Source organism: Alligator mississippiensis, chromosome 3 (assembly GCF_030867095.1).
Source record: "Alligator mississippiensis isolate rAllMis1 chromosome 3, rAllMis1, whole genome shotgun sequence".
Classification (NCBI taxonomy): Eukaryota; Metazoa; Chordata; order Crocodylia; family Alligatoridae; genus Alligator; species Alligator mississippiensis.
In genome coordinates, this window is record NC_081826.1 from 56369822 (window position 1) to 56396660 (window position 26839).

The 26839-nt window shown below is 45.2% G+C and overlaps 1 long non-coding RNA gene across 5 annotated transcripts in view; it reads right to left on the bottom strand.

Annotated features, from left to right (window-relative positions):
- The window catches only part of LOC106738322 (uncharacterized), a 91017-nt gene extending 78831 nt beyond the window's left edge, over nucleotides 1-12186 (bottom strand). For all 5 annotated transcript variants that reach the window (XR_002093884.2, XR_009460703.1, XR_009460701.1 and 2 more), the window contains exons 1-3: nucleotides 12095-12186; nucleotides 8688-8803; nucleotides 7461-7608 (exon numbers count right to left, since the gene is read on the bottom strand). This is a non-coding gene — a long non-coding RNA (uncharacterized LOC106738322). The remainder of the gene's footprint in view (nucleotides 1-7460; nucleotides 7609-8687; nucleotides 8804-12094) is intronic.
- Between the last annotated feature and the right edge of the window lie 14653 nt (nucleotides 12187-26839).

The window sequence follows — 26839 nt, forward strand, 5'->3', positions numbered from 1 at the left end:
CTGCTGGGAGAAGCAATCAGCCACGTTGGACCATTCCAGGAGGCTTCTGGCCGAGATACAGGACCTCCACTTAACCCAGGATATGCACAGTCCCACCAGAGGAAATGCCCTGTTGGACCTGGTCCTGGCCACAGGCGATGATCTGGTAAGGGGGCTCCAGGTCCTTGACCACCTGGGGTGATAACGATCATTGCTTGCTGGAATTCATCATCCAGCGCAGGGTGACAAGGGCCTGCAGCAAGGCGGTAGCCCTAGACTTCAAGAGGGCCAACTTCAACGAGTTGAGGAGATTGGTGGGAGAGGCGCTGGGGTTCTCGAGGGCAGGGAAACTCAGTGCCCAAGATGAGTGGTCATTCCTTAAGGAGACAATACTCAGGGCCCAAAGGGTGACGATCCCAACAAGAAGCAAGTGGGGCAAGAGTGCCCAAAAGCCTCCCTGGCTCACCAAGGACATCTGGGAATGCCAGGTTGCCAAAAAGGCGGCATACAACTGGTGGAAGCAGGGGCTCTCTCCAAAGAAGAGTATACCTCCACTGCTCAGGTCTGTAGGGGGGCTGTTAGGAAAGCTAAGGAGGACATAGAGCTAGGACTAGCATCCAAGATCAAAGATAATAAAAAGTCCTCTTTCAAATATATAGGGAGGATGAAGAAGGCGCCGGAAAACGTGGGGCCCCTGCAAGATACGCTGGGCAATCTGGTAGTTGTGCCAGAAAAGGCAGACCTCTTTAACAAATTCTTCACCTCCGTTTTCTTGTGCAGGGACCGGGACTCCCCCACCATGATTCAAGAAGGACTCGAGGGGAATGTCTCAAGACCTAAGGTTGAGGAGGACCGGGTTAGAGTACTTCTGGAGGGGCTGGACATGTTCAAATCAGCAGGCCCAGATGCTCTCCACACCAGAGTGTTGAGGGAGCTAGCAGGGGTTATTGCAGGGCCCTTGGTACGGCTTTACGAGCGCTTGTGGTGCTCAGGCCAGGTGCCAGATGATTGGAAGATAGTCAATGTGGTCCCCATCTTTAAGAAAGGGAGGAGGCAGGACCTGGGAAACTATAGGCCCGTCAGTCTTACCTCAATCCTGGGGAAACTCTTTGAGAAGATCATCAAGGAGCACATCTGTGATGGGCCGGCATCGGGGATGATGCTCAAGGGCAACCAGGATGGTTTCATTAGGGGCAGGTCATGTCAGACCAACCTGATTGCCTTTTATGATCAGGTCACAAAAGCATTGGATGCAGGTGTCGCCGTGGATGTAGTCTTTCTGGACTTCAGCAAGGCCTTTGACACTGTCTCCCACCCCATCCTCATTAAAAAACTAGGCGACTGTGGCATTGATGCCTACAGTCAGATGGATTGCAAATTGGCTGAAGGGTCGTACTCGGAGGGTGGTGGTGGACGGGTCATATTCGACCTGGGGGGAAGTGGGCAGCGAAGTCCCCCAGGGCTCGGTCCTTGGGCCTACACTGTTCAATTTCTTTATCAGCGGTTTGGATGATGAGGTGAAAAGCAACTTGTTCAAATTTGCTGATGATAGAAAATTTGGGATGAGGCGGGCACGTTAGCAGGGAGGGAAAGACTGCAGCAAGACCTGGATAGGTTGCAGGGGTGGGCTAACAAAAACAGGATGCGTTTCAATACTGACAAGTGCAGGGTGCTGCACTTGGGCAGTAGTAACCAGCAGCACACTTATAAGATGGGAAACTCCCTTCTTGAGAGCATGGAGGCAGAAAGGGATCTTGGAGTCATTATTGACTCCAAGATGAACGTGGGCCGACAATGCGAGGTCACGGTTGGCAGGGCTAACCGGATCCTATCGTGCATCCACAGGTGCATCTCAAGTAGGTCCAAGGAGGTGATCCTCCCCCTCTACACAACGCTGGTCAGGCCACAGCTGAAGTACTGTGTCCAGTTCTGGGCACCCCACTTCAAGAGGGATGTGGACAACATTGACAGGGTGCAAAGGAGGGCCACCCGTATGATCCGGGGACAGCTCACTCCTGACCCTCTGTTTAGCAACAGAAGAAAGAAAAAAAAATTGCTTCCCAGCCCCATGCAGTGACCACCAAAGCCCAGAAGCATGGGAAATACCAACAGCAGAGCATAGGCAAGGTCACTCCTAGATCATCCCTGATGAATGCTTACCCAGCTTCTTCTTGATCACCTTCAATGATGAAGATTCTGCAACATCCCTAGGCAGTCTATTCCACTGCCTCAGTGCTCTAACAGTGAAGACGTTTTCCTGATATCCAATCTAAAAATACATTGCTTCAATGTCAAGGCACTGGAGCATATCTTGCTCTCTGTAGGAAGAGAGAAAAGGCATTCTCTGTCTTCTTTATGGCAACCCTTTAGATATCTGAAAACTGTTATCATGTCCCTACTTAAGTGCTCTCCCTACAAGCTGAACATCAAGAGTCAGGCAATGACATACAATGGCCAGTCCAGCAAAGTTGGTGCTTATGGATCACTGACTTAATGCTGGTAATGCTGGCTTCAACAAGGATGCCAACATTTGGGCGGCAATCTTCCCATGTGATGTGGCAAATTTTCCAGAGGCATCATTGGTCATACCTCTCCAGGCTCTTGAGATGACAATGGTAGGTGACCCAGATTTCACATCCTTAGAGGAGAGTGGGGATAATGACTGAAGTGTAGACTTGGATCTTGGTGTCTTTCTGGAGATTGTGATGAATAAAGACTCACCAAAGCAACTCCCCAAAGGAGGCACTTCCACACTGGATCTTGTACTGGATTTCCTCATCAATTTTCACTCTCTGAGAGAGGTGGCTACTGAGGTAGGAAAAGTGATTGACTACCAGAATCTTTCCCTCAATGGTAATTTGGGGAAAGGGATCACACTCATGGGTTGGGGCAGGTTGATAGAGCATTCAGTCATCTCAATGTTGAGAGGAAGGCCCAAAGTTTGGGCCTTCTCCAAAAAGATCCAGTGTAGTCTGGAGCTTTTTCTCAGTGTGCACAAAGATGGCACAGTCACCAGCATATTGAAGGTCAAGGCTAGTTGTTTTGAATACTTTGGTCTTTGAGCAAAAACATCCCAGACTGAAGAGCCCTCCATCCATTCAGTATTCAGTGTCAATTACAGAAGACGATCCTTAATAAGAACTAATACGACTGTCAAAAATATGGAGAACAGAGTTGGGGCAATGCTGCATCTTTGCTTATCCCTAGCCCCACCTTCTGCCTCCACCCAGCTGTCAAGTGCAGCCAGGCATGACAGGGGGAATGCTGATACCCATGCATTCAGGGAGGCAGTCACACCTTCCCCTGCTGCTCTGTTGTGCAAGGACACAGACACCAGGACACAGATGCAGCCACAGCCAGGCGGGAGGCAGGGGTGGGGTGGAAATGCTGGTGAGCAGTCTCCCCTCCTCCTGTTGCTCTGTCATGCACAGACAGACGCAGGGATGCAGACACCAGCTTTCCCCCCTTCCCTGCCTGGCTGAGGCTGACCAATTCCTGTGGCTGACAGAGCAGCAGGGGTGTGGAGACAACTAATCAGGGGTGGCATTCCCATTCAATTGCACTCAGGAGTCTCCAGCAGCCCAGGGAGCCAGCGGGGCATGCTGGCAGGCATGCAAGAGTGCCCCAAACCTCAGCTGGTACAGGCATCCTGTGTACCCTTCCCACCAAATGACGAACATGTGTTCTGTTCGCTCCTGAACTAACCTAGAGCACTCAGAGTAAAGCACGTAACTTAGAATGCTCTCACCGTGGGCTTTTTAAACATCTGTACCTGGCCAAGGTGTCATCTTGACAAGCAGAATGAGCCCTTCTCTTCCAGTGCAGCAGGGCTTAGATATTGGTGTTGCTCTCATCAAACTTGTCTTGGTGTCAATGGGTGATATAGCCAATGGATTTAGCACAGGCCACGTGGATGGCAGCTTCAAACCTCTTCCAAAGTTCCCCAATGTTGCCTTTGCTTGTGAACAGGGCAAAGACACTGTTGGAGCTTAATTCAGACCTTTGGATCTTGATGTGATTTGGTGTTGAGAGTCCTCTGCATTGCTTTTGGCTGTTTTTGGAGTTTTGGAGCAAGCCAGATGTTCATGATGGATCCGACAAGTAAGCGATCTGTCCAACAACCATCAGCTTCTTGCATGGATCATATGATACAGATATCAATTTGATCACAGGCTGTAACAATAACGTATTCGAGGAGGTGCTAATGTTTAGAGCAAGGATGTTTCTTTTATCTGTCTCTGTCTGAAGATGGTGTTCATGATGAAAAGCCCATGCTCCATGCATTTTCTCTGAAGAAAGATGCCATTGGAGTAGGCTTTCCCTAATCCTTCCTTCCCAGTGGTGCCACTCCAGAGCCACAGGTCACATCCAACTCTGGCATTGAAGTTAACAAAAGAATGATTTTGTCCTCCTTGAGTGCTAGTCAGCATGTGATCAAGGTTGGAGTAGAACTGCTCTTTGAAATCATTGTCAGTCTCAAGCATTAGGGCATACACACTCATGAAGACCAGGTACTAGTTGTTACTGAGCTTAAAACAGAGGGTCATAAGATGTTTGTTAATGCTTCCAGGGAACTCCATCTGCAGATGCTTCTCAAGTAAATCTCAGGATGTCATCCTCACACTGTACTCAGCCTTGGTGAGGCCACAGCTAGAGTACTGCATCCAATTCTGGGCTCCACAATTCAAGAAGGGTGTCAAGAAGCTTGACAAGTCCAGAGGAGAGCCACACACATGATCAGAGGGCAGGAGAATAGGCCTTAGGAAAAGAGGCTGAGAATCATGGGACTCTTCAGCATGGAAAAGCGCAGAGTCACGGGGGACCTGGTGGTTGCCTGTAAGTACATATAGGGTGTGCATAAGGATCTGGGGGGAATGTCTGTTCACCAGAGCTCCCCGAGGGTTAACAAGGACCAATGGTCATAAACTCTTCCAAGACTGTTTTAGGCTGGACATAAGGAAAATTATCTTTACTGTCCAAGCCCCCAAGGCCTGGAATAGACTCCCTCCAGAAGTGGTGCAGGTACTCATTCAAAAAACATCTGGATGCTTATCTTGCTGGGGTCCCATGACCAGAGCTAACTTCCTGCCCCTGGGGCAGGGGACTGGACTTCATGATCTTCAAGGTCCCTTCCAGCCCGAATGTCTATGAATCTATGAATTCTTGATGGCAAAGCTGACACCATGAATGTATCTGCCCTGCACCAGTTTTCCCTTCCAGAAAAAGGTGCAGCCTCCACCCTCTTCCCTCAGCTGATCCTCCAAGCTGCAATTTCAAAGTTGCATCTTGCTAGTACACTGGAGATAATGGAAGCTCTTCTTTCTGGTCATTTGTTGTCTTGGACATCCACCAAGGTGCAATGATTCATTGAATCATAGAAAATTAGGGTTAGAAGGGACTTCAGGAGGTCATCTAGTCCACACCCTGCTGGGCCATTTCCAACTAGATCATTCCAGGCAGGGCTTTGTTGAGCTGGGCCTTAAGAAGTTCCAAGAATGGAGATTCTACCATCTCTCTGGGTAACTCATTCCAGTGCTTCACCACCTTCCTAGTGATAAAGTTTTTCCTAATATCCAACCTAACCTTCCTTTGCTGCAACTTGAAATCATTACTCCTTGCTTCTGTCATCTGCTGCCACCGAGAACATTCTAGATCCATCCTCTTTGTGACTACCCTTCAGGTAGTTAAAGGCTGCTATCAAATCCTTTCTCAATTTTCTGTTCTGCAGACTAAATAAGCCCAGTTCCCTAAGCATCTCCTTATGAGTCATGCTGTTACTCTTTCCAAGTTGTGAAAATCAATGTCTTCTGATTTTTTTGACTGCAGAGAAGAGTAATCCGACTGGACACAGTTATCCAGTCAGAAGCAGGTAAAACAGCCTAGGTTTAGGGCACTTTTTCTAGCCTCTTTGCCATGTGGAGTGAGCAGAGGGGATCCTGAATAGGACTGCTCAGTCATGGCAGCAGCTGCCAAATAACACCCTGTCTTAACCCAGGTGCAAGATGACCATCAGGCTACCACTGTCTGCATGCAGATTTGTGGCTGGAGACTCCTGGATTCACTAGTCCTGGCTCTGTCACCACTCATCCATTTTGGAGCTTGGTACAGGAGACCATGTGTTTCCAGTGGTAGAGGCTTTTCCGTGACTATAACATGAAGAAGCTGGTATATAGAAACAACAACTACATGCCCTTGACAAGTTGGAAATGTAAGCCTAGTGGCAAAAGAGAACCCTAGACAACAGGAGACCTCCATCCTGATGCAGCTTTCTTCCATCTTTACAGCCATGGAAATTCTGACATCTTCTTCCACCTAATTCATCATTGAGGACTTCAGGTTCATACCATGGTTTGTCTCAGGTTTGTTCACTATGGATGACCCTGCCAGAAGTGTGAGATTCTGGGCAACACAGCTCTGAGGATCATTGGCACAGACAAGCATCTCCGCAATTACAAGGTCTCAGTCCATGGAGAAGAAAAATTTACCATACCCCTACACAATCTGTTACAAGGGATAATTTTTGCCACCTCCTTCCCCCCAGTAAAATATTTACACTTACTTCTAGATTGAATTGGTTTAAAGTTCCTACTACATGTTCCTGCTACTGGACTTTTTATGCCTTTGAGGCCACATCCAGACAAGTGCAGCTGTGCAGTATGTGATGCCACAGACACGTCTGCGGCACCACATACCGCATAGCCAGGGGTCAAAAAAACTTAGATAAACAAAAAAAGTGGAACAAAGCATACAGGGGCAGTGCACACTGTTCAGAACTGGAGCCTGGCCAGCCAGAGCCACACTCCACTGCCGCCCAAGCTCCACACAGCAGGATCATGACTGCTGCAACCCCAGGAGGCCCGTAGGTCCCCAGGTAAGGCTGCTGGGGCCAGCCCAGTGCTCACCCCAGCCTTCCCTACCCTACCCTGGGTAACTTGCCACATGCCACAGGGCATGTGGCACAGCGGTTCCCTGGGAACAACTAGCAGCGACACAAGGTGCACTGCTGCTAGTTGTCCCTGTGGAACCAAACATCCATGCACATGTGGATGCAACCTGAGAGATTAAAAAACTATTACCCAAAATTTTCTTCCAAACTAGATATATTTTAGACTTCAATTAAGTCACCTCTGTGTTCCTTGTTATACTAAATACAATTAACTTTTTTAGTCCCTCACTATATGGTAGGTTTCTAAGGCCTTTTAATTCATTTTAAAATATAATGCAACCAATGTTCTTGAAATGCCAAGAAGAGGGTTGAGAAATATTAGGAAGAATTGTGGTTAATTTAATTCAATTCAGTGAATATTTTTCAGATCAGTATTGTCAGTGCACTTTTAAAGCAAAAAAACTATATTCATATATACATTTCAACAAAAACATACAAAAATACCTCCCTGTCAAATACAAAACTGTAAAACTGAACAAGCTTTAGCCACAATAAAAATTTTGCAGATGAGTTTATATACAATTAATGCTCTTACATTAATTATCTGGTCAGCTCCCAGTAGTCTAACCTTCAAATGAAAAATTGTCATTGGCTTCTCTTTCAGAATCTTCAATTGTTTGAATAAATATTCTATTCTTGTCACGTAGATCATTTATGTAGGATTTAAGAATTCATATTTTTACCTGCAATGAGATTAATGTGCATAAAATTAAGGCTTTAAAAGGTGAGCACAGAATAATCTATTTCAAAACATCAGTATTTACTTCTTGTCAAAATCACCATTTCCCCTCTCAGTAGATCAATTTGCCACACATTTTAAAATTTTATTTTTTTCTAAACAGTCATAACAAATGCATATGACAATATAAGTTAATATTTATTAACTTCAGTTATTAAAATAAAAGTTACTAAACAGAACAGAGTCAAACCTTTTGAAAGAGTAGCCCCAACCAACTGTTGGAAAACAAAAGAGATTTCTTACTTTTAATAGAGGTTTAGATGTAATTAAAAGGTTAAGGGTCTGTAATGGATTAACAACCCAGTTTCCTATGGATATAGATTTTGGACACTGACCAAGAAAAATTCCAGGTCCTTGTACTATTTAAAGCTTGTTTGCCAAACAACTATCTTTTGTTATTCAAATCCTTCCATAAACTGATTTCTAGCCTAGAAGTGGATATTTTGTTTACTCAGTATTACAGAGCAAGAGAATCATAGGGTAAAGGACCTCAAGAATCTTTTAGTCCACATGTGCAAGATCAAAATCCATGAAGTAACTATAATGCCATTTATGACTCCATGCTACCCCAAATGAATGATGGGGAAAATAAAGAACTTACAATCTAGAGTTTATCTTGTCTTTTTTCCAAAGCGCAAACAAGCTTTTTAATAAATTATAGAATAATCATTCTATTGTTTAACATTTAATAAACCACACACCTTACACCAAAGACTATACTCAGAAGCTTACTATACAAATAAAGCAATGCTATCCTTCTAATTGAAGCTAAAATGAAAAAAGACAATTATACGATGATATTTACAAGACAACTAAAGTCAACAGAATCCCTTGATTCAAGTATTATCTCTACCACAGCTCACTGATGGGTCTTGAGGTGACTTAAGAATCCAGTCATTAAGCCACAGACCCGTCCACAGAAGTTGCAGTTTTTCCCCAGGGGAAAGTAGGTTGTACGCAAGGATTTCTCTCGTTTTCCTTCCTCCATTCTCTCTTCTCTGCTTCAAGCACAAGATGCTTTACCTTGAAATGGGGTGCCATTTTGCTGAGGTTGCAGCACCACTGGGGTCAGTCGACAGCTCTTGATTTCAACATCTGTTTTCTTGAGGTATGCTTTCAATGTGTCCTTGCAGCATTAACTAAAGTAATGAGATTAAAAATAAAGTCTTCTACTGACTACATATTCTGATTAATAAAAAAGTGAAGTATGACATCCGCTTAGTTTCAAAAAATTTCACAGAAAATAGAATGGAGAATGCAAGTGTGGCCTTGATTTCCAAAAACTGATTTCCAGCCAGGCCACGGTCTTTTAAAATTTCCAGCCAGGCCAAGCCCCATGTGAAGGGTCGCAATTTTAAAATGGCAAATTTTAAAAAAGCAGGGCTGAGCCTGTCCTTGTCTGCCTGGGCTGCAGGGCTGAGAGATTGGGCAAGGGGCCTGCGCTCATGCAATCAGCAGCTGGGGGGTGAGGGAGGAACCATCTTGGCTACTGCCCAGGGAGCTTTTTTGCAGGGCTTTTTCCAGATTTCTCCGATTATCATGGAAAATGTCTGATTTTGCATTTTCCGTGAAAATTGTGAAATTACCATTCTGGTATATCCCTACCTATAAAGGTCTAGCAAAGTTACATCAACAATGGGTTTAAAATATTGTACCCTATAATCAATGAAGTTCAGCAGGTAAATATGCCAGCATGGACCTGCTTTCACCAGCAGAAGACAGCTTCTGTTGTTCAAGAGAATTGAGGTATTTTGCTCTTACTAGAGAAAAACTCCCTCAGCCAACAGTGCTGCAACATCACTAGGATAAGCCCAACAGCCATAGTGCTGGCAACAGCCCTGCAGTGTAGACATCCAAAGATAAAAGAGACTAATAACAGAAAAAGTAGAGAGAGAGAAATAGGTAGAAACTGTCAAGAAGTGTTAAATAGGCCGATGCCACAAGACTTTACTGAATATGATAGAGAAATAAAACCCCCGGTATTAAATAGCTCATATCACCAAGAAAAATGGTAAATCTACAGTTGAAGACAGTCACTGAGGACATGTTGAAAGCTTGCAGTGATGAGATTATTATTTAAAAAAAAAAAAAAATCACTGAACTCTTCTAAGGCCAGGCAAATCCTCCAGAACAGGAAAATGGCATTAAGAATCAAAATGCCAGAAAAAGTGACCTAAGAAATGGTAAGAACTATCAAGATGTTAGTCTATTCAGTGATGAGGAGAGTTCTCTGCAACATCTTTTTATTTAGAATAAAGGCTATAGGTGAGCAAAAAACCTCAGGGAAGAGTTGGCTGGATTCCTACCTAAAAGACTATGTAACAACCAGCTTTTTTTTTTTTTTTTTTTGCACATAATCAAGGGGAATTAAACAGCAAAAACTGCTCATCTGAAACATTTAAGCCTGAACTGAGGATTTAAGCTGAGGCCCCTGGTCTCCTGGTCTGGGCAGCGCTCTCCTTTGCTTTCTGTTGCTGCCACTAGGCTCTCCGTCCTTTCTCCAGCTTCCACACCGGGCTGGGAGGGGGCAGACATGGGAACCCCGGCAGCATGTGCACAGCAGTGGGGACAGGATGGGAGGTGAAGGGACGGGGCGCATGGCACATCTGTGCACAGGCTGTCTCTGTGGTGCAGCAGTCTTTATGGCATAGGCCCATGTAATGGGAGGGATCTTCTAATTAGAAGAGCCTAATAACCTTAAATACAGACAGGGTTCTTATTGATGTACATGTATACTTTCTGCTGCGCTGGCAATAGGGAGTGACTGTGATCTGATCCCTGATCCCACAGTCATGCTTCCTGCTGTGCACAAGTAGCATGACAGGAAGAGCAATTGTTGGGAATGTGCATCAGATCTCATCAGGCCTTTACCTGAACATCTGCCAGAGGCCATAGTGAATAATCTAGGGAAGAGATGCCTATTAGGGAAAGGAATAAGAAATGAAAAAGAACAAAAGATTATTTTCCACTTCTCCAGCTATGCTCCAAATGAAAAACCTTACACCTTGGGATGCAACATAGGGAGCACTTCTGTTACATAAAAGGGGAACCACTTTTACATAGTCACTTTTCAAATTAAAATTGAATTTAAAGTGATACAGAGAAATGCATCATTGAGAAAGGGATTACAAGGAGGCAAAAGTACCCTTTGGTTGGAGAGCGATAGAAATATTTCTTAAAAGAGATTTATTTCATCCTGTGTGTAGCATGTGTCAAGGAGTTGTGCTGATCCTCCATTGGGAGATAAGTACTGAATATTTTCCACATCACCATGTACCACAATAGCAATGCTTGACATTGGTTATAAGTGAGAGATAGAGCGTTCATTAATTGTTACCATCTCTAAGATTTCAAAAACCCATCTTCTTGAATGTTACTACACAAAAAGTATACATGTTATCTATACACAGCTAGTGCAAAATGTTTTGTACTGCAATAATAATCATTTAGAATATGGGATAGAAATTGTACCATTGTTAAACTGTCAGTCAAAAACCTTGTTATACAGAGAGAGAACATCACATCCATCTATAACAACCATTCCTGTCAGTCAAATGTGTTGTTCTATAAGGTCTAACAGCAATTTGATTTTTAAATTGGCAGAGACTATAAAACATTGTTCTGATGCAATATCAATGTGATCCAAGTTACTCTTGAGATTAGAATACAACAGAGCTTTCCCTAAATTCAACCCACCCATTGCTCTGAAGTATATACATGTTTTTGGATATGTAGAACATAAGAAGTGCTATACTTGCTCAGATCAATGATCCATTTAGCCTAGTATCCTGCTTCCAACAATGGCAGGGGAGCGTGATTTAGAGCGAGAGCACTGAACTAGAAATATCTAAACTAATTTATCCCTTATTCACTACCCTCACTGGCATCCACCATTATTGGTGGATGATTGTTAAGGATCTCCAGAAATCAATCTGGAAGTGCGCAGTTGGGCGGCTTCTTTAATTCTGGAGTTTCCCCCAGGTGCCCCTCTGCCACTGAGAGGTGGAGACGCCCCGTCACTTGCTGCTCACCACCTGCACCTGATGGCCAGGAGACAAAAACTACAGCGTATTTAAAACCATGGTTTTTGCCTCCCAAGCATCAGACACAGGCAGCAAGCAACAGAGCCCCTCCATCAATTAGCACCAGGGAGTGCACAGAGGAAACTCCAAAATTAAAGAAGCCACCATGCCATGCATTTCCAGAGCAAATCTGGAGATCCCTAATCATTGTACATAATTCTGAGCATATAAGTGCATCAACAGTCAAATACAAACTCTTCCTTTACTGGGATGTGAACATCATAACAAACTGGTAATTTTCTTATGGTTGTAGTAATTTTGTATACATTAATTCTTCTAACTGGAAAATTATTCACTATTCTTTCAGCATGGAATAACTTCTGAATTTCTTTTTTATCCATCACATACCTTGATTCAGAACCAGATTAGTCCCCTTCTCACAGCTGTGAACAACACTGGCTTATAAAAAAGAAACTTAGATAGCACTGCTTTCTCAAAGCACCTGCAAAGAAAGAAAAAAAGAAACAATAACAATATCAGATGAAATTACTATAAATAAGGATTTTTAGGCCAAAACCAATTAGGATAAGCACTCTCCAAATTAATCTTTTCATGGCCCACTTAACTGCCATACTACTTTTGACTTTTCCTTTCTGAGGTGCAGTGCTGATTACCAAAAATGAGATCAGACTGAAAACATTACTATGCCATATAACTTTATCTGTTTAATTTATTTTACAAACTAATTAAAATATATTAATCAAATATTTACAAAAAATGAATCCACAATAAAGGATGACATGAATCTCCATACATCTCTACAGGTGAATTAACAAAAATCTGATCTAGTAAAACCCCTTTCCAGGGACACTTAACAACCACAATGTGCTTATCACAATTGTTAAATATTACCTAGAAATTCAGGATATGACTGTGCAACCTTCAATAACATATAAAAATGGTAAAATAACAGTTGCAGAATCAGGCTATTAATCAGAAAAAAAGGGAATCAATGCCCAACATTTGTTTCCCCCTCCAACAATTTACCATATGACCTTAGGTAAAGTCTCATAATCTTTCAGTGACTCAATATCTGTAAAATAGACCTACTGTACTGACCAAACTCTGAAGTTTGATTAACTAACACTTGCCAAAAAAAATAAAAGCAATGTAGATGACAGCCTTTTTGAAGGCAATCAAGAATCAACTAATAAAGATAAAATAGATGCAACATTAGATAACTTTAATTTTATAAAATTCAACTAAGTAATCTGCAACTGATAGCTAAAAGACAAACACTTTGATTGGAGGCTAGCATACAAGTATTTCATAGAATCATGGAATCACAAAAAAGTAAGACTGGAAGGGACCACTGGGCTAAGGACAAGCATTCAAAAAGCCTGAGCCTGAATTGATTCAATCTTTGCAGGTTAGTCTAACCTGCCTAGGTTGAACCAGTTTGCAACTGTAAAGATATTGCCTCTGGACTGAGGAAATGCAGGCACATGCCTGCAGTGACTCAGGCTATAAGCCAGGGGGTGCTAGACCAGCCCTCCCTTCCCTTTCAGAGTGCTGAGCTGAGGGGGAGCATGGCCACCCCCTAGCAAGCAAGCAGCATAAGGAAGGGGAGGAGAAGTCAAAGGGATCCAAGTAGACCCTGCTTTACCTGCAGTCTCCTTTAGAGCTCTGACTAGGGAAGAGAAGGGTAAGGCCAGCTCTGTTCTCTGGAGCAGACAGCACAGCCCAGGGCTGAAAAGCATGTGGGATGCTGGGGGATGCTGGTTTAACTTAAACAAGGAAGGAGTCTGAGACAGCAGACCTGCAGAGAGCAAACCAGGAAAGCCAAGGCTGCGATGGAACTCCAGCTAGCTACAAATATCAAAGACAATAAAAAGTCCTATTTTAGATATGTGGGGAGCCGAAGAAAAAGCAAAGGCAACATTGGACCCCTGCTAAACCAGATGGGACAACTGACAACTGATGCCCATGAAAAAGCAAATTCTCATAATGGGTACTTTGCATCAGTTTTTCACCAGTCTCATGGGACCCCACCCCTACCCACTGTGGGTCAGGGAGGCCCAGGGGAGGAAGACTCCTTACCCTCCATCAAAGCTGACCTCGTGAAGGAACACCTGAACAGGCTAGATACCTTCAAGTCAGCCGGCCCTGGCATTTTACACACAAGGGTACTCAAGGAAATGGCAAGCATTGTAGCTCAGCCCCTGGCACAGATCTTTGAGAACTCCTGGCACCCTGGTGAAGTGCCCAAAGATTGGAAGAAGGACAATGTGGTACCTATCTTCAAGAAAGGGAGGAAAGTAGATCCAGCAAACTACAGGCCCATCAACCTGACCTCTATCCTAGGGAAGGTCTTGGAAAAGATTATCAAAGAGTCCATCCTTAACAGACTAGCTGACAGCAATATGCTGAGGGATACCCAGCATGGGTTGGCTGCAGGTAGGTCTTGCTTGACCAATCTCATTTCCTTCTATGACCAAGTGACCTATCACCTGGACAAGGGGGAAGAGATTGATGTCATATATCTTGACTTTAAAAAAGCCTTCATTCTGGTATCTCCTGATCACCTCTTGACAAAACTGGCTAACTGCAGCCTTGACCACACCACGATCTGCTGACAGGGGAATTGGCTCCGCAGTAGGACCCAGAGGGTGGTGGTTGATGGAAGTCAATTGTTGTGGTGTGCTGTGACCAGTGGGGTCCCTCAAGGCTCTGTCCTAGGGCCTATATTTTTTAACATCTTCATCACTGATGTAGACACTGGTGTCAGAAGAGGGCTGGCCAAGTTTGATGACGACACCAAACTCTGGGGTAAAGCATCCACATCTGGGGACAGGATGGTGATCCAGGCAGATCTTGACAGGCTCATGCAATGGGCAGATGAGAACCTGATGGTGTTTAAAAAATGCAAGGTTCTCCACCTTGGGAGGAAAAACCTGCAGCATGCTTATAGGCTCAGCACTGCTATGCTGGTTAGCACTACAGATGAAAGGGACTTGGGGGGTCATGACTGACCACAAGATGAACATGAGCCTTCAATGTGATGCTGCAGCTAGTAAAGTGAGCAAAATGCTGGCTTGCATCCACAGATGCTTCTCAAGCAAATCCCAGGACGTCATTCTCCCATTGTATTCGGCCTTGATGAGGCTGCAGCTGGAGTACTACGTCCAGTTTTGGGCTCCACAATTCAAAAAGGATGTGGAGAAGCTTGAGAGAGTGCAGAGGAGAGCCACGTGCATGATCAGAGGTCAGGAAAACAGACCTTATGATGAGAGGCTGAGAGCCATGGGACTCTTCAGCTTAGAAAAGCGTAGGCTCAGGGGTGATCTAGTGGCCACCTATAAGTTTATCAGGGGTGTTCACCAGGATCTGGGGGAACGTCTGTTCACCAGAGCGCCCCAAAGGATGACAAGATCAAATGGTCACAAACTCATCTGCGACCGATACAGGCTGGACATAAGGAAGAACTTCCTTACTGTCCGAGCCCAATAGACTGCCGCCGGAGGTGGTTCAAGCACCCACTTTGAACATCTTCAAGACACTTTTGGATGTTTATCTTGCTGGGATCCTATGATCCCTGCTGACTTCCTGCCCCTGGGGCAGGGGGCTGGACTCGATGATTCTTTGGGGTTCCTTCCAGCCTGAATGTCTATGTCTATGACAGATGTTGCATAAACTGGTTTGACCCAAATCAGTTAGGTCTGATACTACATTCAACCAGCTTTATCTTAAATCAGTTTCAGCCATTTTGAAACTGCTTTATGTGCATTGAATCTATGTTCTGTTACAGGTTTAAACCAGTTTACGTGCAAGTCATTTAATCCAACCCCATGTAAAGCAGGATCAACCCTATGCAAACCATCCCATATAAACCCTTGTCTAGCCTATTACTAAAACTACAAAGGCTGCAAACAAATGTTCATTCCATCCAATTTAGGTTTAGGCGGCTTACTTTAAGCCAGGGACAGGGAATTATTTCACGTGGAAGGATGCTTACTGAGTTTTGGCAAGCCATCGAGAGCCACAAGAGTAGCCCCGCCACTTGGCAGATGCTCCACCCCTTGGTCACCACCCCCCAACCTTGACCTTTGCCACCAGAAGCTCCTCCTCTTGCTCCCCTGAAGTACTTCTTTCAGCAAGGGGGTTTGCCATCTTGGAACCAGAAAAATACAATATATTCTAAAAATCAAAGATCTACTACAACATCCATTACATTTCCTTTCAAAAAATATTTGTCCTGACTTACATGTGTTTGTGTAGTGTACACAAAGGTGATATTATAACAGCTTAAAATTGTTTCATTCTTGTATATTGTGGGGGGTATAGGTTTTTTGGGGGCTGTGGGTGTGTGGGGTGGGGGAAGGGGTAGGTGTATGTGTAAGTGGGGTGGGGGAGCATGTGGGTATGTATGTGGATGGAAATGGGGTTTGCTGGGGCTTATGAGTGTGTGGAAGGAGGGTGGCTGGGGAGGATTGTGGTACGTGTGGAAGGGGAGGGTTTGCCCACAGCCCTCCCCCCTCCCCATGGCAGGCAGAGCCCCCGCCAGCACTCCAAGCCCAGGCTCCACGTTTCTCCCGCTCACCACTTCCACCTCCCATCTGTCACCGCTGCCCTTCTCATCCTGCTTCCCCATCCCCTCTCCTCGCCACTCTGGCACCACATCCCAGTTGCACGTCTGGACCGCAGGACCCAACAGGAGCTAGACCAGCCCAGCCGGCACTGCACAGAGCTAGCCAAGAATCACGGGGCCCAGGCTGGGTCCTGCTGAATCCTGTGGCCCAGTGCTATAGCTGGGAATCACATGGTGTTGGAGCATGCAGGAAAGTTAGGAAATGGCTGCGGCAGGGGAATGGCAGCAAGCAGGCGTGCAAAGCACAGGGACAGATGAGTAGCAGCACGGGGCCTGTGCCAGTGTCCTGGGGCCAGCACCAGCGGGGCCCCAAGCAGGGCAGTGGGAGCATGGGGCTGGCTCCATAAAGCCCCTGCTGGCCTGGCCCCACAGTCCTGCCAACCCACTCTGGGCCCTGCCAATGCTGCCCATGGTGCACTGGCATGGGCCCTGCACTCCCACCCAACTGTAGCTGCACTCTACATGCCCACTCACTGCCACTCCCCCGCTACCTGCTAGACATTTCCCCAATATTCTGCACGCCGCTACTACTACTCACCTCTACCACCCCCCTCCCCGCCTGCCACTCCAGCACCACGTGGTTGCCAGCTGCAGCGCCAGGACCACAGGAGCTAGCCCAGCCCTGAGGACTAAGGCGATCGCCCATGGTCCTTCCCTACCCAACCCCCACCCATTCTTATCTGAATTTCCCTCTCTAGCACAGGGAGGCAATAACAGCCCCAGGGTCCCAAGCCTCTGCTAGGCAGAGGCTTCCAGCAGAGGGGGAGGAGGGGAAGGAGGGGGGTGGCCTTGCTGCTGCTGCTGCTGGGCCCTGCCACTGGCTCCTGTCATCTTTGACAGGCAGCCAGGAGCAGATAAATATTAATTTTCTAAGTTTTTAGGGACCTCGCAGGCCGGACAGAATGGCTTCATGGGCCAGCTCCAGCCCGTGGTCTGTATTTTGCCTGCCCCTGCTTTAAGCTAACTAAACCTGAACTAGGAACAGTGCATGCAGGCATTAGCAGCTGCTGGGACAACCCAAGGTAAGTAACTTGTTAGGAGGGAAGCAATGGTGGTAGGTCCAATGAGAGGGAAATAGGGGGAAAAAATAACTTGATCAGGGGTCTTCCAGCCCAGGCTATGCTGTGAATGCATGCAGGTGTTTGCTAAATCAGATTAACTCTTCATCGATCTGAAGTTATTTCACCTCCTGAGGTGACCTTGTACCATAGACCTAAATGTAACACTTATACCTACCTACAACCAACCCTGTCACACAACAAGAGAGATATAGCATCCTAACTTTCCATAGATAAAGGAGGGGTACAATAGCCACATTTCTGAATATTTTTTCTAGCCCACAGAAACCTGTGTAACTTATGAGACATAGTATATTGTATGTATTTTGTACCAATTCCCTTGTAAAATTCTATTTGCCAAAATCACCTTCAGTTAATACTGAAGTCAGTTTTTAAGACTATCATGAAAAATACAGCTTTTCTATTACCATAATTTTAAGGCTATAAGACTGATCTTAATCGAAGATGAAAACTTAAGATAAATGAAAGCTATGCCAACCTTGCTGTAGCTGTACTGTGGTTAGGGAGGAAATGGGACCCAACATAGGCACAATTTTCTACTTCAGAAATTGTTAGAGTAATGAAAAAGTCCCTTTACCAATATGTGCAGGAAAATTAGGAATTAAACCCAGATTCTCTGAGTCTAACTTCAGTACCAAGGTATTAATAATTTTACACAAAAACAGTGTTTAACTTGACAGAGCTTCATAATAATTTTGCAAGGTTGAAATACACGCATTCATATCTTTCTATGCAGAAGACAAGTGCATAAGTACTTGTAAGTACCCCTATAATCAACTACAAAATATGGAAATTTAAAGTACACTATATGTCAAGGTTACACAATGAACAGGTTCCTTTTTATTTTAATGGATGAGCAGCTATTCAGAAACTAGTCTCACGTGAGCTAAATTTACTTCTCATTTGAAGTAAATTTGAACTTTCTTAAAGAAAGATTAATGTGTGTGTGGCAGGGCACCTTTGATGTGGCAGCCTGCAGGTGTGGGCTAGCCCTAATGAGGCAGTCACATGACTGCAGGAGAGCCCTGGGTTAGGAGGGGGCTGAGCTGCCTCCATTTTAGATCCAGACTCTCAGGACTGAGGCAGGCGTCTGCTGTTGGCAGCCAGAATAACAACACATGGCTGAGCTGCTGCTCAGAACATCTTGAAGGTAAGGGCAGGAGCTATGGAAATGGTCGGAGGCTCTTGGTCCTGGGTTTGACTTGAAACCGCACCCTGCTGTGGAAAGATGGCCTGATGGGGCTGCCTATGGTGAGGTAGTTCTCCAGAAATGCCAGGCCAGTTGCCTCTCCAGTGAAAGGCAGGGAGGGGTGTCTTATAACCCCATTTCCCACTACCCAGTGGGTAATTAGGAGTAAGAACAGATGTGGGGTGGGACAGGCACACCTAGAAAGGCACCTGAGCCTCACAGGGGTGTAAGACCCTAGAGGCCCCAAAGAGGGGGCAGTAGAAGAGAATGGCCCCAGCGAGTGGGGCAGAAATTGTGTGTGGCCTGCCCAGAGTAGGGTGCACAATGGCACCTGAAGGACTGGGTATTGGTGGATAGATGGTAGGGTTGCATGGGGTGACCTGAAGGGCTGTACCAGGGGTGTGCTGAGTAGGATTGCAGGGGCGGCCTGAAGGGCAGCACCTGGGCCAACCCCCAGGTGAGTGAAAACAGGAACAATTTGCCCAGTGAGGGGTTAGAGGTTGAGCTCCACCCAGGGCAGGGCATAAAGGTCAGTACCTCAGAGTAGGGAAGCTTGAGCGACCCAATGGTGCTGTCTGTGCACCGACCAGCATGAGAGCAGGCAAGCCTGATGGCCCAGGGGGTCACTCAAGAGCAGCAGGATGGATTGAAAATGGCCCAGTGAGGAGCAGTATGTAAGAGGCCCTGTGAGAAGGGGTAGAGTGCATGAGTAGAATGGAAGAGACCCAAGCAGGGGCAGAGCTAGCCTGGCCTTGGGCCAGAGTTATGATCTGCTTATGATGCCATCTGCAAGGCATGGGACATGGTGTAGGGATGGTATGGAGCAATGTATAATGCCCCCTGGCATCAAGGCATTAAATTGGGCAGCCTCCCACATTTTCCACTAGTTATCAAACAGCAAGTCATGGCAGGAAAAATTTGGCAGACTGCCCCAGTAAGACAGGTAGGTGGGTTGATGTTGGGACCCGCCTTAACTTGGCTCCCTGTCACAACGTGTTTACAATAAAATCACTTACCCCTATAATGTGAGAGGAATAACTACTTTTTTTTTCCTAACAGAAGAACAGAAGAAGAAAAAGTTCTAAATTATTCAAACTACAGTAGCAGACAATTAAACAGATACATTTATGTGATGAAAACTTTTATCAAAATAACATATATTCCACACAAGTGATTCAATAAATTTATAAAAACACTTTCCATGCATTTGACGGAATACAAACTGAAGGAACTATTATCACAGTCTTATTGGGTATCTGACTATCTCATTAAGAACAAAAAAAACTAGAACCATACAAAAGCACAGTCAAAAACAAAGTCAGAAAAAACTATGAGATCTTTCCAAGAATAACCAGTTCCTAAAAAACTAAAAGCTGAGGCCTGCACAGGAAGGAAAGCTGAAATATGGAAGATTTCAAAACTGAACCTCAGGTCTATTCCTTTTTAGGATTTAAATTTTAAGATCTAGATGGCTGTACCTACATATACACCCATAATTAGCTCCATAGTGGAGTCACTATCTACACACAGTAAATTAACTCCACTATAGGACAGTACTGTCCAGGACAAGTGCTATCCTACAACAAAGTAATTACATGCAACAAAACACACATGTAGACAGTGACCAGGGCTGGATGTGCCAGAAGGTAGCTACAGTGCAAGGGTTGACTACCGGTCAGACCCACACAGTAGCACCCTTGTGCCCCAGCCAGCCCCTCTGCAGCCCACTGAACCAGGGTAGATCAGCCCTAGGCTGGCAGGTTGACTCCTGGTGTCCCCTGCCAGCCCGGGGCTGTCCTGCCCTGGCTTAATGTGCTATGGTCCCAGAAATCCGTGTAGATACTGCACCTGGGAGAAATTAACTCTGGCACAAACTGCACCAGAGTTTATTCCTATGTGTTAACTGCACGTGTAGATGCACCCAATATTTACCCTAAAATCATCTTGGCAAAGAAGGTTTTATAACTGATTATTTCTAACATGGAGGAAAAGTATGGAAATCAAGCCATGAAAGATGCTGGGAAAAATTTCAATAGTGCTTAAGTAATAACTAAGATAATAATTCTTGGCATTTAGGAGGCAATTATGCTTTCAAATACTACAAAGATATTAATATGACTCCACAATACCACTATTAGGTGAATAGGTATAAAGATAAGGAGGTAGAGAAAGGTCAAATGTCTAGTCTAAAGCTATACAGCAAATTGAGAGAAATTGAGGTTAGAATGCAGATCCTCTTAACACCAAAATATATTCTAATACCTACAGACCAGACCAGCTTCTTTGAAAGTACAAGATGTATTTTGTAAAGTCGTATACATAAAGAACAAACATTATATGGAGAGAACCAAATATACTTAGGACTAGTACTCAGTTTGTATTCAATGCATGTACTTTAACAAGAGAAATCACATTATCTGCATGCAGAAAAAGCTGTTTTTCCCTTAAGTTTTATATAACTGTACAGACAGTAGCCAACCCCTTCCTTAGGATTCAAATCCACTAAATATTTTTGGTTCTGTGCAAACTTGACTTTTTACATTTAAGTTCATTTCCAACGATTTATTTTATATTTTCAAAGAACAACCACCACCTTAACTAGAAGCTTGAGAGAGTCCAGAGAAGAGCCACGCGCATGATCAGAGGTCAGGGAAGCAGACCCTACGATGACAGGCTGAGAGCCCTGGGGCTCTTTAGCCTGGAAAAGCGCAGGCTCAGGGGTGATCTGATGGCCACCTACAAGTTTATCAGGGGTGACCACCAGTATCTGGGGGAACGTTTGTTCACCAGAGCGCCCCAAGGGATGACGAGGTCGAATGGTCACAAACTACTACAAGACCGTTTCAGGCTGGACATAAGGAAGAATTTCTTTACTGTCCGAGCCCCCAAGGTCTGGAACAGCCTGCCGCCGGAGGTCGTTCAAGCGCCTTCACTGAACACCTTCAAGATGAAACTGGATGCTTATCTTGCTGGGATCCTATGACCCCAGCTGACTTCCTGCCCTTTGGGCGGGGGGCTGGACTCGATGATCTTCGAAGGTCCCTTCCAGCCCTAATGTCTATGAAGTCTATGAAGTCTATGAAGAAGGACCTGATAAGTATTAAGTGAAAAACAGATAACAGAACATGTCAAAAGCAAGTAAGTTCAGAGTTAGGGCCCAACCTCCACCTTTAATTTAGCTCTATGCATCTAGGTATATCCAAGTCCAACAAAAATGCATATTATATACGCACGGTACTCTGCAATCCCAAGATACACTAGGTTGATTTAATTAGTTTGCTTTCATTGCTTCTATGCAAAGGTGCTGCACCTCAGCAACTGTGAGATCATTTATACAACAGAATATTACAGAACCTTGCAAGGTCTCATCCAACCTTTAGGCACATATGTAAGTCTCATTAGCCTTAGTAGGAGTCACATGTGCACAGGGAGGGGAGAAGAGGCCCATTAAAACTGGTACAACCTATCCATTAATCATCAGGTCATGTTTAAGGTCAAATATTCTAAAATTGTTTATGAAAAGTACTGTCTAGGAAAGCACTGTGGCAACTTGGGCTTTGGGACAGACACACAGGCTATTAAAGCCATGGAAACTGTTTGCCTTTTTAAACCATCACTGAGCACCTAAAGTAGTAGACAAATGGGAAGATTTTTTTGTGGGAACATTTTCCTATCATGTCTTTAAGAGTCTAAGGATGGTCAGGGGAGAAGTGACAAGATAGCTAGAAAGAAAGGCTAAGCATGAACAATGACTTTGCCCAATACTTTTTTCTTTTCCTTTTTTTTTAATTTCTTCTCCCGTCCTCCATTCTCTCTTCATATTCTAGTTCCTTAAACATACTTCTCTGTCCTGTGAAGAGTAATAACAGCAAAGTGACTGACCTGATCTGTGATATAGGCTACAAGGACACAGTGCAGACCAAGATTTTAGTTATTTCAGTTTTTGTAAGCATACAGAACAGCAGCTGATGGCCACAGTTCAAGAAAGTATTAAAATTGTGGTAGAGTTAGGAGAAACAAAACCCTAAGCAGGGTAGGCAAGTAGTTGTGGGATATTTAATCATTTAGTTCTTAATCTTTTAGCTCTGTGGGGCAGAGATGTACTGCTCCCCAGTGCCTCCACATGTGTCAGACCATGGAATGAATGACCTTCAGGGAAAGTTAGCTGTGAAATAAGCAGGGGTAACTCTGACAAATAAGCAGCAGGGACCAAGTATTGGCAGCACCACCAGGAAGCCAAGGAGGAATTATCAGCCAATCCTGACCAGTCCTTTCATATAATCATAGAAAATTAGGGTTGAAAGGGACCTCAGGAACTCATCTCGTCCAACCCCTTGCTCAAAGCAGGACCATCCCTAACTAGATCATCCCAGCCATGGCTTTGTCCAGCCAGGTCTTAAAAACCTTTAAGGATGGAGATTGCAACAACCACTCTGGCTAACCTATTCCAGGGCTCCACCACGCTCCTATTGAGTTTTTCCTAATACCCAACCTAAATTTCCCTTGCTGTGACATGAGACCATTGATCCTTGTTTTCCTATTCGGTACACTGAGAACAGTTTAGTTCCATCCTCTTTGGATCTATCCTTCAGATAGCTGAAGGCTACTATTAAATCTCTTCTCAGTCTTCTCTTCTGGAGACTAAATAAGCCCAGTTCCCTCAGCCTCTCCTCAGGAGTCATGTGCCCCAGCCCCCTAACCATTTTCACTGCCCTCTGCTGGACTCTCTCCAATTTATCCACATACTCTCTGTAGTAGGGGGAGGGGGGTGGGGGGCGGCCCAAAACTGGACACAGTACTCCAGATACGGCCTCACCAGTGCTGAATAGAGGGGAATAATAACTTCCCTGGATCTGCTGGCAACAATCCTATCACTGCAGCCCAGTATGTTGTTAGCCTTCTTCACAAGGGCACACCGTTGGCTCATATTCAGCTTATTGCACTCTGTTACCCACAGGTCCATTTCTGCAGAGCTGCTGCTTAGCCAGTCAGTCCCCAGGCTGTATCACTACATGGGATTGTTCCATCCTAGAGCGCAGGACTTTGCACTTGCCCTTGTTGAGCCTCATGAGATTTCTTTTGGCCCAATCCTCCAATCTGTAGAGGTCTCTCTGAATCCTAACACACCCTCCAGTGTTTCTACTACCCCCAGCTTGGTGTCATCTGCAAACCTGCTGAGACTCTAGTCCATCTTCCAAGTCACAGATGAAAATACTGAACAAAACCCACCCGAGGACCAACCCCTTGGGCACTCCACTTGATACCAGCTGCCAATTAGACACTGAGCCACTGACAACTACCCTCTGAGCCTGATGATCCAGCCAGCTTTTTCCATCCACCTTACAGTCCATTCATCCAACCCATACTTCCTTAGCTTGTGTGCAAGAATGCTATAGGATATCAAAACCCTTGCTAAAGTCAGGATATATACTACATCCACTGGTCTCCCTGCATCCACAGAGCCAAGTATCTTATCACAGGAGGCAATCAGGTTGGTCAGGCATGACTTGCCCTTGGGGAATCCATGCTGACTGTTCCTAATCACCTTTTTCTCCTCCAAGTGCTTAGAAATGGATTCCTTGAAGACCTGCTCCATGATTTTTCCACGGACCGAAGTGAAGCTGACCAGTCTGTAGTTCCCTAGTTCTTCCTTCTTCCCTTTCTTAAATATGGGCATTATATTTGTCCTTCTCCAATCATCCAGGACCTCTCCCAATTGCCATGAGTATTCAAAGATGATGGCCAGTGGCTCTGCAATCACATTGGCCAGTTCCCTCAGCACCCTCGTGTGCATCCCATTTGACCCCATGAACCTGTACACATCCAGCTTCTCTAAATAATCCCTAACTTGTTCTTTTGCCACTGTTAGCTGCTCACCTCCCCACCAAACTTGCTGCCAGGTGCAGTAGTCTGAGAGCTGACCTTGCCTGTGAAGATAGAGGTGAAAAAGAAATTGAGTACACTTCAACTTTTTCTGCATCCTCTGTCACTAAGTTGTAATGACATCCCCATTTAGTAAAAGACCCACACTTTCCCTGACCCTGTTGCTGACATTCGTAGGAACCCTTGTTATCCTTCACATCCTCTACTATCTGCAACGCCAATGGCGCTTTGACCTTCCTGACTTCATCCCTGCATGCCCAAGCAATACTCATACTTCTCCCTAGTTGTTTATCCAAGCTTCCATTTATAAGCTTCCTTTTTGTGATTTAGCTTACTGAAGAGTTCCCTGCTAAGCCAAGCTGGACTTCTGCCATACTTGCTAGTCTTCCTTCATATCAGGATGGTTTGTTCCTTCACACTCACTAAGATTTCTTTAAAGTACAGCCAGATCTCCTGGACTCGTCTCCCATTCAAACTGGCTTCCCAGGCATCCTGCCCGTGAGTTCCCTGAGCAAGTCAAAGCCTGCTTTTCTGAAGTCCAGGGTCCTTACTCTGCTGCTTTCCTCAGGATATTGAACTCAATTATCTCGTGGTCAGTGGCTCAAGATGCCATCCACTACTGAATTCCCCAATTCTTCCCTGTTTGAGCAGCAGGTCAAGAAAAGCACAGCCCCTTGTTGGCCACTCCAGCACTTGCACCAGGAAGTTGTCCCCAACATGCTCCAAAAGCTTCCTCGATTGCCTGTGCACTGCTATATTGCCCTCTCAGCATATGTCAGGGTAACTGAAGTCCCCCATGAGAACCAGAGGTTGTGATTGGAAAACCGCCAGCTATTTGAAGAAAGCCTCATTCACATCCTCCTGGTCTGGTGGTCTATAGCAGAGACCCACCACACCACCCTTGTTGCTCTCCGCTCTGAGCCTAACCCAAAGACTTTCAACAGGCCTATCTCCAGTTTCATACTGGAGCTCTGACACATCATGTGCTTCATAAAGTGCAACTCCCTACTCCTCTTCTCTCTTGCCTGTCCACCCTAAACAGTTTAACTCATCCATGATATTGCTCCAGTCATACGAGCTATTCCACCAAGTCTCTGTTATCCCAATTGGGTCATTGATCCATGTCTGTGCAAGGACTTCCAATTCTTCCTGCTTTTTTCCCTAGGTTCTGTGCATTCATGTACAGGCACCTAAGGTCACTAGCCAATTGCCCTGATGTCTGAAGAGGAATGGGAACACCTCCCGTTGCCCATTCCTACTTCCACCATGTTACCCAATTCCCCACTTACCTCACAGCTGTGGTCTTCATCCCCTGGCAAACCTAGTTTAAAGCCCTCCTTACTAGGTTAGTGAGCCTGTCTGCGGAGAGGCTCTTCCCTTTCTTCATCAGGTGGATCCCATTGCTTCCTGACATTCCAGAGGAAAACAGATTTTTTCTTCTGGGTGATTTCAACAGAGTCAGAAGAGACTCTAACCTCTGGAATTAAACCATTGGGAAGGAAGGAGTAGGAAAGGTCAACCTCACTGATATCCTCCCCTTGACATGGAACAGAACAGAACAGAACATGGACTCCCATCACCAACATCATGTTCCACCAGAAAAACAGGCACAAGACCTCATCACAACACCCACGGTCTAAGTATTGACACATGATGGACTACAGCATCATCCATACTTGGGATCACAAATGTGTCCATATCACCCAAGCTATGCTAGGAGCTGATGATTGCTGGACTGATCACGAACTCATCCGCTTGGTTATAACACTCAGACTGACTCCCAAACAACAGCTGCAGCAGAAGCTATGATAATGGGAGATCAAAGCTGAAGGACTCAGGGACCCAAGCAAGAGAGACGTCTTCCACCATTATCTCACTGAAAAACTGGTGAATTCAACAACAGTAGAAGGATGTCAGTAGCATGTGGGGTGCCTTCAAGGCCACTGTCATCAGTGCCTGTGAAGAGACACTTGGACTCTCTACCAGGAAACATCAAGACTGGTTTGATAAGAATGACCAGGAGATCCAAGAGATGATTGATTGCAAGTGCAGGACCTTTCGTGCCTGACAACAAAACACCAACTCCAAGCAAAAAAAAACTGAATCTCCAACAAGCCAAGGAAGAGGTCCAAAGTAGGACCCACAATATGACAAACAAATGGTGGGAAGACAAGGTTAAGATATTCATGATATGTAAGGTTTCTTCAGTGCCATCAAAGCCATCTACATTCTGAGCACTCAGGAACCAACCCCCCTGAAACCTAAGGATGGAGGAGACCTAATCAAAGAAAGGGGAGCCATCAATGTCTATTGGGAGGAGCATTTTGAAGACCCTCTCAATTGAGATTGTGCAG